At 41.7% G+C, this 8,955-nt stretch overlaps 1 pseudogene; it reads left to right on the top strand.

Annotated features, from left to right (window-relative positions):
• Positions 1-5,446: 5,446 nt before the first annotated feature.
• On the top strand, positions 5,447-6,868 carry LOC101596810 (annotated as a pseudogene).
• Positions 6,869-8,955: the final 2,087 nt, after the last annotated feature.

Raw genomic sequence — 8,955 nt, 5'->3', positions numbered from 1 at the left:
TTGATGGTGGCCTGGAGCTTCGCTTCAGAATGGTGGTCATGCCCCCCACAGCCACCCACAGGATATGTTTATGCTGACTCTCAGGGATGCTAAAGCTATCCTATGTTCAGGCCACTATTATTCTACTTTCTTTTCTGTGGCATTTTCCTTCTTCAAACATATAATTTACTCATCTTCTTTGTTTATTTTCTGATACCCTTAACAAAAATACTTTGTGAGGCAAACATTATTCTGTATCTTGTTCACTGAGTGTCCCTAGCACCTCCTCCGACAGTGCCAGGCACACACAGACACACAGTAACTATTTGCTAATAAAGGAATGGCCTGCTTCTCAGAATCTCTACGTTATGCTGACTGCTTTCCCTCTACCTGTACAAGGCTACAGAAGTTCTGTTGATTCAGTTTCACGACATAGAGAAGAGTGCCCCCTAACTCTCATCAATTTCTATTCATTTAGCATTACCTTAAGATAAAATGAAATGCGTGCATCACCAACAATCTAAATAACCCAATTATTCAGGGTCTTAAAAGTTTCTCCTACTTTTATTTTTTTCCCAGTGGGCAATGAGATGTATGAGTATTTTTTTTAAATGAATGAGTAGAACATTATAGACAGAATCACATAAGACTCAACAAGCAGCACTCTACTTGGTGGAAAAATTCTAAGCTTTTCTGGATGAGGCCCAGATAGAGATGGGTGTGGTTTGAATTCAATTTCTTCCCTGTTGGCTGTTTGATTAATAAAGTTAGTTAATTTCTTCATCAATGAAATGGGGACATTAATGCCACCTCACTTATGAGAATAAGAAGATTAAATGAGATGACTCAGATAAAATGTCATGGATGCTAAATGTTAGTTTCCCTAACAAAGAAGCTCAAAATAAGTTTGAACAGGTTACCTACATCCTTCAGAAAAAAAATCTCACTTAATGTAGAAACAAATTGCTGATCAAAAGGGAGGGAAACAAATCACCAGATAGAATCAGACATGACATCATCATGTTACCTGAGCAAAGCCAATTAAGCATTCCCTCAAACTCTTAACACTTTTACCAAGAGCACCCCAGAAAACTTTCCCACTATCATCAGATAGCTGAGAAAGAAAGAGAGAGGGAGGAAGAGAGAGATATCTTATAACCTCACAGTGCCTAAAAATTTCAGGGGAAAGAGATGTTCGTGCTTCAAATGAATGAGCAACAACACATCAAAGAGAGGAAAGTGGAGCCAGGAGATTTCCCTCTTTTGCTGGCAGCTAATCCTGCTGTCAACACCTCTGCAGGTGGTGCTTGTCTCAATTATTTGATACATTATGCATTTTGCACTCTCCTCTTCCCTCTTACATTACAGGTGTTACTAACACAGAATAAAATCACACAGGATGTACACGATAACACCAAACTGATGGTTGGAACATATTCTGTGGTTATTCGTCTGTCACCAAACCTAGCAAATAATAAAGAATGTTGGCATTAAAAGAAATCCACATCTCCTTGTTATGGTAGAACAGACAGAGTGAACCAGAAAATATGGGGAATCTTTGAAAGACAGAAAGCAGATGGATTTTGGCTGAAGCTGAAAGAGTAGCTGGAGATGTGCATGTGAGACATGCTTACGTCATGAGAGGAGCACCAAGAGTATAGTGAGTTTGGGGGTACTCAGGGGATAGCAACAAGGCGGGTAGGAGAGGTTCCATGGTGGGGGCAGCAAGGACTCTGTCCAGCAGACACTATAGGTTATATTTACTCCCAGGCAAAGAAACATGAGGAGTCATTAAGTCAGAAAGGCAAATTCAAGAGGAGAGTTTTAGACAAATTTTCCTTAACAAATCATAAGACAGAAACAAGAGTGCATGGACAGTAGTGATTGTCACATAATTATTGATTAGCAATCAATTGATTACTAATAATTGATTAGTAATCCAACAGAAAGCTGCAGCGAGTGGCCTCTGCTATTTAAATTAAAAAAAAATCATCTAAGCTTGCTGAGATCTTAGGGGTTCTGGGAGTGCAGGCCTTTCAGTACCACTAACAGAGAAGTCCGAGGCAAGTTGGGGCAAATTAGGGACTCTACTGTCATCTTTCCCTCTGCCAAAGGGAAGTCTGTCTGGGCTTTTTGTTGAAGAGTTGCCTACACTAGTTTTTTGATCAGTTTTGTGAGTCTCGGGTCATCTAGGCAACAGCATTAGGCAACCACTGTCACCCAAACCATTAACAATTACATTGATGTCATGTGTGCATATAAGTCTAATTCATGGGAATCTAGAAGCATACATTATACTTAAGATACGTATTATTTTTCATGCCCAAATCAAGTTTCAGTTTCCATGTTTTATTTTCAGCTCTACAGGATCTACAGGACCATTACACAGGATCTACAACTGGTATACCAGTTCCATACCCTCCTCCACTATGTAAATCTAATCAAATCCAGCATTGAATTCCATATGTGTAAGTGGAAGAAAGAAGGCAATGATCCCGAGTCTATTTTTAACTGGTTAAAAATCTCCTACCCTAGCTTGTCTCTGTATATCCCAGATTTGAGAAGACATCTTTGGATTGTTTCATTAGGTAATCCAGCCACATTTTCATATGTCAGGGGTTCAGCAACTGTTCTATTATCCATCTTCAAGTCCAAATATTTAAGCATAAGCAACTTTTATTTCGTTATACCTTCATTTATTTAATCAGCAAATATTTATTGAGAAACTGCCATATTCTCAAGAACTCTAGTATTCCCTAGAACTCTAGTAACAAATAGGCAACGTCTCTGGTTTAAGTTCATATCCTAGTGGAGTTGAAAACAATAATAAAAGAATGAACAAGGAAAACAACCATCACAAAACTAAAGTCAATCAGTAAATAAGAAAATTCCCAGACAGCATTGGAGTTAGATGATTAAGACTAAGTGGTTTGATGGAAAGTTTTATTGTCAGGAAAGACTTTTCCAAAGAAGTGACATTTAAGCTAAAGTCAGACTGGCAGGGGAGTAAGCCATGCTGCAATGGGACGTGGGATACAGAGGGCACGGCATAGCTGGCAGAGGGAGAGCTAGGAGCAAGCACTGAGGGGGCGAAAAGACACCTTGAGTATCTGAGGAAGAACAAAACTATACTGAACCAAATCAGACCAAGCCCTGAAAGCCATCATGTGAGGTAAGGTGAAGGAGAGTTTAGAGGATCTGAGCCAGAGGCAGGGCCTAATCAGGAGGTCTCAGAAGGCTGGGGGGAGGATGGTGTTGGGTTTTAGTTTAAGTCTGTGTTAAACCATTGAAAGGTTTTAGCTAGTGGGGTGATAAGTGTGATTTCCAAAAGAATTCTTTTGATCCATGGAGGGGGGTGTTGGATGGGAAGGTGTGAGGGTGGAGGCAGGAAGAGTATATCAGTTGTCACCAGAGTAGTCCAGGAGGAGATGCTAGTGGCCCCGGATTGCAAGGCAGCAATGAAGATAGGGAAGTAAAATATAGTGGAATTTGTCATGGGAGTTTTGGGGCTTTTTGCCAACGTCAATGAACCAATAAATTTAGGGTATCCCAGATTCTTATCTTATGAATTTGAAGAATTAAATCCATAGATCAGATGGTAGAACTTAGAGAAACTTTATTAGATTAAGAGCAAGAAAGAGGAAGAAAAAACACAGGGAGCTCCTGCCCTTTGGAAGGCAGGAGGGAGAAGAGAGCACATGTGGGAGTTGGGGTTCCCTGTACCTCTGCCCAGCAAGGCTGAGATGAGGGGGGCTTACTAGGGCAGGAACCTGGAAGTTCAGGAAAGGTGAAAAGCCATGAAAAGAGGCCTTACTCACCTGGTAAGGATCTATGTACAAGCCTTTATGGTGGGCTTTACTCTCAGGCTGAGGTGAGTCTTTGAGAGAGCTTATTGGTCTGGGCTAGTGGCTGGATCCTGAGTAGGAGAGCTGATTGGATGGCGGGATCAGACCCTGAGATCTGGCTCCGCAGAAGCAGGCAGGCCCTGTGTTCCCCCTTCAGGCCCTCCCTTCCAACTGGCCACCTAATTCCACCTCAGAATGTCTGGTAGAAATAAAGCTTTTAGGACTTAACATGTGAACAAGGCTGAGTGGGTTAAACTGGAGTCTCCCCAAAATATAATGATGTGGAAACCCAAAATACAATCTAATTTGGAATTAGGGACTCTGTAAATATAATTGAGGAGAGCTTACTCTATGGCTATCATCAAGAAAAGAAACAAATTTAAGAAAGAGGAGCACTTACTGTTAGTGGGAGTGAAGAGCACTAGAGTGACTGTGGAAAGCAGGATGGACTATCTTTACAAAACTCAAAGTTGAACTGCTGTATGATCTGGCCATACTACATTTGGGTGTGTTACCTGAGGTAATCTAAGGCAACATACTCAGGAATTCTTGCACATCTATAGTTACTGTTTTACAGCTGATACGGGCCAAGATATGGAATCAGCCTAGATGTCCGTAACCAGAGGGATACATGCAGAAAATGAAGTACGTTTACACAGTAGAGCTGTATTCAACCATAAAGGATGAAAATTATGTCATTTTCAAGGAAATGGGTGGAACTAGAGATCATCATGTTAAGCAAAATAAGACTCAGGAACTCTCATATTGCATGCTTTCTCTTAGATGTGAAATTATCTATCTATCTATCTATCTATCTATCTATCTATCTATCTATCCATCCATCCATCTATCATCTTTGCATCCATCTTTCTTCATTTTAATTATCTCTTATCTCTCCTGTCATATAAGGACATGGTGGAAAGATGACCACCTGTGAGTCAGAAAGTGAGTCCTTATGTGATATGGAATCTGTTAGCACCTTAGTATTGTAATTTCAGCATCCAGAACATTAAAATTTTTTTGGGGGGGTATGTAAAACATCCAGCCCATTGTGTTCTGTTGTAGAGGCCCACAGAGATGAAGACATAATTAGGAACTTGGATCATTTATTCATTTCTTTTAGTTTTCTCCAGAAAGTCCATTTCAAAATAGAAGCTACCAAAGCAGCACTGGGGCTGGAGAGATGGCTCAGAGTTAAAAGCACCTGCTTACAAAGCCTGACATCCTGGGTTCAATTCCCTAGTACCCAGGTAAAACCAGATAGACAAAGTGGTATATGCATCTGTTGTTTGTTTGCAGCAACAAGAGGCTCTGGCACACCAAGTTTCTCCTCCCCCTCTCTCTCCTTGCAAATAAATAGTCAATGAAACAAATTTTTAGAAAATCAACACGACCCTCCCAGGGCACCGGGGGTCACTTGATGGCCACGCGTGCCCCCATTCACTGCGGGCTTGGAGGCCGAGGAGGAAAGGCTGCACGGCGTCCTCTGCCGTGGCCATGGCCAGGGCCATAGAGCTCAAAGAATGAATCAGTAGTGGAAGAGAAAATAGTGCAAGCTGACTACCTGAGGTGAAGAAGATGTTTTATTTCTGAGACCAACATCTATGGGACCTGGGATAGCAATGATGGCTGGCTGCAGTGAAATTGATCGCTCCATAAACATACTCACTACAAATAGGAAAGCGACTGAGTCCTGTTCTAATCATGCACCTTCTCTAAATGTACCCCAACGTGCCATTTGTCTGCACACATGTGTCCACCCAGTCAGTCTGCCTTGTAAGCATGTTTTCTGCTATCTCTGTGTAAAGGGAGCTTCATGGCTTGGAAAGCGATGTGCCTGTTGTTGACAAGAAATTTCTGAGGATTTTCTGGACAAGCCAACCTTGTCACCTGAAGCAAGTAGAGGAAATGGTGAATATGTGTGGTGTCATGAAGGAAGAAATGGGTGGTGGCAGTATGAGGAGCGTACTAGTAGAGAGCTGGAAGATGCTTTCTCCAAAGGTAAAAAGAACACGGAAATGTTAATTGCTGGTTTTCTGTACGTTGCTGATCTTGAAAATATGCTTCAATATAGAAGAAATGAACACAGGTGTTGCAGGAAGATTAACGAGATATAGTAGATATATCAAAGAAAGAAGTAGCTAGACTTAGGCTGGACTGTGACACTAATACTGTGAACCTAGCAAGAGAGAGCTCTGCAGATGGTGTGGACAGCATATCGGTGCAGAGTGAAGCTTCTGTTCAGCCCCTGGTGTCATCCTCCATAAGACCCCTCATATCAGTTGATGGTCAGCTAACCAGCCCTGCAACACTGTCCCCTGATGCAGGTCCATCTCTGGAAGACTCTTTGACTCATTTACAACTCAGTGGAGATAGCATAGCTGAAAGGAGTCATGGGGGGAGGGAGAAGAGGAACATGAATCACAGTCTTCAGCCCGGGTACCAGACACCTCCATTGAAGAAACAGAATCCGTTCCTGGTGAACCGGATACCAGCACAGGGGTGAAGGAAATCAACACAGAGAAAAATAAACTCCTACCAAATCAGAGAGCCAGAGACCCCCCAACACCTCATCACTGAAGCAGACCAAAAATGAACGCAACATGGCTCACGGAAATTTTGCAGAAGAGGGGGTGGAAAGAATGTCAGAGCCACATGTTGGGTCATGATATGCAGAGACATTTATCTTACCCATAAATGTGGGCTAACTCCACAATGCACGACCCATATACCTCAACAAGGAGGGGTCAAGGGGAGGGGTGTAGGACATGGATGAGCCTAATAATGGTACCAAACTGCCTGTATTTGCTGAATACAAAACTAATTAATAAAAATTTTTAAAAAGAAACAGAATCTGGTGCTAGTAGTGATAGTGAGGACGCACCTGCTGTCACTACACAGCACTCCTTGACCCAACAGAGACCTGTGGTTCCCAACATAGAACAGACAGTGGCTGATGGGTCAGACCCATCAGGAGCAGGGGTGGAACAGTGAGCGTGAGATTGAGAAGGCCTGGTGGACAGTGCACAGCAATTGCAGTTTAAGTGAATATCTTCAGTTCTGCACTCAAGATTGACAGGAGACCTGTAAATTTCTGCCAACATAAAATTCTACTCATCTCCAGTAGTGCATTTTGGGAGTTGGGGTGGGAAAGGCATGGGAAGGACAAACCTGAAATTAAAATGTCTAGCCTGTCTGTTGAGATACTATTTAACATAAGGAACTTGGGTGTTAATAATGAGAGCTGTTCAGTAACAACTGAGTTTTCTTGAGGTCTGTCTGTTTTTTTTTTTTTTTTTAAATCTTCAGTTCTTTCACCCAGAGTGTATACTATTTGTGCATAAATGGTCCTTGTCTGACTCCTGCACTGTCTTATTTTTCTGCATGGATTGGCATAAAATCATTACTAAAATTTGATACCTGTGAGACATTTGACATCACAAGCAGGAAGCTTCATGTGAAATAAGATGTGACTTTGGGGTATAACAATAGGTGAATAACAACTATGTTATCCTAGAGTTACTAAAATGGACGTGGAAAGAGAACAGCCAGTAACACATGTTCAGACTCTTAGTGACACTTCATGCCATTCCTTCCCATGAGGCTTTGCTGTCTAGTCCTTGGATTTGAGGTTCCTCTTAGTATGCATTTTTCTGTTTGATTAAAAAATCATAATTTAATAAAAAAGCAACACTTTCAACTAGAGAGATGGCTCAGCAGTTAAGATGCTTGCACACAAAGCCTAATGACCTGAGTTTGTTTGCCCATTCCTCACATAAATCCAGATGCACCAAGTGGCACATGCATTTGCAGCTCATTTGCAGGAGATACAGGGCCTGGTGCACCCATTATCTCTTTCTCTCTTTCTGCCAGGCATGGTGGTGCATGCCTTTAATCTCAGCTTTTGGGAGGCCAAAGTAGGAGATTGCTGTGAGTTTGGGGCTAGCCTGAGACCTGGAATTCACCAGGTCAGCCTGGACTAAAGGCTACCTGGCAAAACCAAAATAAACAACCAACCAAAGAAATAAATAATGCAACCCCATTTCAGTGTCAAGAAGATATTCTTCATATTATCAGATGTTTCTTTAAAGTTCAACATATACCTTGTTTTTACAGTATTTCATAGTATCAAGAGAATTAGTTACAATGTACTAATTTTGTTAAAGCAAAACAAACAAAAATGTCTGTATCAATAGTAGTAAACTCTGTTACCTTGCAACATTTGCCGACTGGAAAGTGTTGAAGTTAGTTGTTATTTGAGCATGTGACCAGACACCAAGTGCCTTAAAAACTCTTTTCAATTTCTGTGCTAGTAATTCCTTAAATTTTCTAAGAATCACCATCAGCCTAATGCAGGAGGGTACACATTAGCATAATATAACATTTATAAGCACATCAACATATTGTATTTAGTACAGACCATGTTTTAAATTGGGGAATCTGTGAAAAGCTTGTTAAATCATTAAGGCACTTGCCTCTTCCTTTCTATGTAAGAACATGGGCTTCAGGATAAAAATCAAAGAAATTGCTTCATTCTTCTATGTGTGTTGCTTGTAAATTTTCAAGTTTCAGTCAGCAATCGTGGAATGTGCTGACAGATTCTTTAGATTTTGGTTTCTGTGGTTAGAAAGCATCTAGGAAGCTGTAAATAATTGCCTCTCCACTTCAGCTATTTTCAGTGTTTGAAAATCCTCTCCACCATCCTTCATTGTCCCGTCCATGCCGACCTCCCTGCTCCTGCAGGATCTTGCTTCAGGACCCCATGTCTATAGAACTCTGTCTTTTAAGCGCCCTCACAATGAGGTGGAGGTACTGTGAGGCTCGCATTCTCCCAGGGTGATTGCCGCACTCTCTAGGCTCACTAGACATTGCCTTCCCTGACTGTGATGTGTCCTTCATCTCGTTTCTTCCTTCCAAGCGTCTTCTCTTTCTTATTGAGAACTTTAATATAGGAACATAGTACAAATTGGTCGTATTCCCATCAGGTCATAGTCTTACGTCTCCTCTCTCCTGCCCCATTCTCCTGAGGGCCCTCCTCAGTGGGGTTGCTGTTGATCACTGGGGTCTGATGAATGCACTCGTCACCTGGGCATTCCTCTTCACATGGCCTCACACAGTGAGCAGGGGCCAT

This window comes from Jaculus jaculus, chromosome 1 (genome assembly GCF_020740685.1).
Source record: "Jaculus jaculus isolate mJacJac1 chromosome 1, mJacJac1.mat.Y.cur, whole genome shotgun sequence".
Lineage (NCBI taxonomy): Eukaryota > Metazoa > Chordata > Mammalia > Rodentia > Dipodidae > Jaculus > Jaculus jaculus.
This window is presented reverse-complemented; position numbering and strand designations above follow the sequence as displayed.